This window comes from Hippocampus comes, unplaced genomic scaffold (assembly GCF_001891065.2).
Source record: "Hippocampus comes isolate QL1 unplaced genomic scaffold, H_comes_QL1_v1.1 scaffold345, whole genome shotgun sequence".
Taxonomy (NCBI): Eukaryota; Metazoa; Chordata; class Actinopteri; order Syngnathiformes; family Syngnathidae; genus Hippocampus; species Hippocampus comes.
In genome coordinates this window covers 2,030,605-2,030,980 of record NW_017805538.1, presented here as the reverse complement: position 1 = coordinate 2,030,980, position 376 = coordinate 2,030,605, and positions in this window count along the sequence as shown.

Genomic DNA, 376 nt, shown 5'->3' with positions numbered 1-376 from the left:
AAAAAATGTATACTAAAACAATGTGCGGATACTAAACTAAGGAACACTTGTTTTAAAACGAACAATTTGGATAAAACAGAGAATGCGCTGTAATTTAATTGCTATTTAATTGCTAAACAGGAGCGCGGCCGGCCAGACCAGTGCGCATGTATGTTAATTTCGTTTAAACAATCCTATAGAAATAATTTCAGATATCTTTACCTATTTATTTGATTTGAATTATTCTATTTAAAGCCTCGTAAGCCGCACGATTTCTCTGCGTAATTAAGCAAATGCGCATCGAGATTTCTCTTTGTCTGGCCTCTTATTCTGTATTTCAGCGTTATTTCGTTGTGCAAATGCATTGATCATGTTCATAAAAATATGTAGATTATTT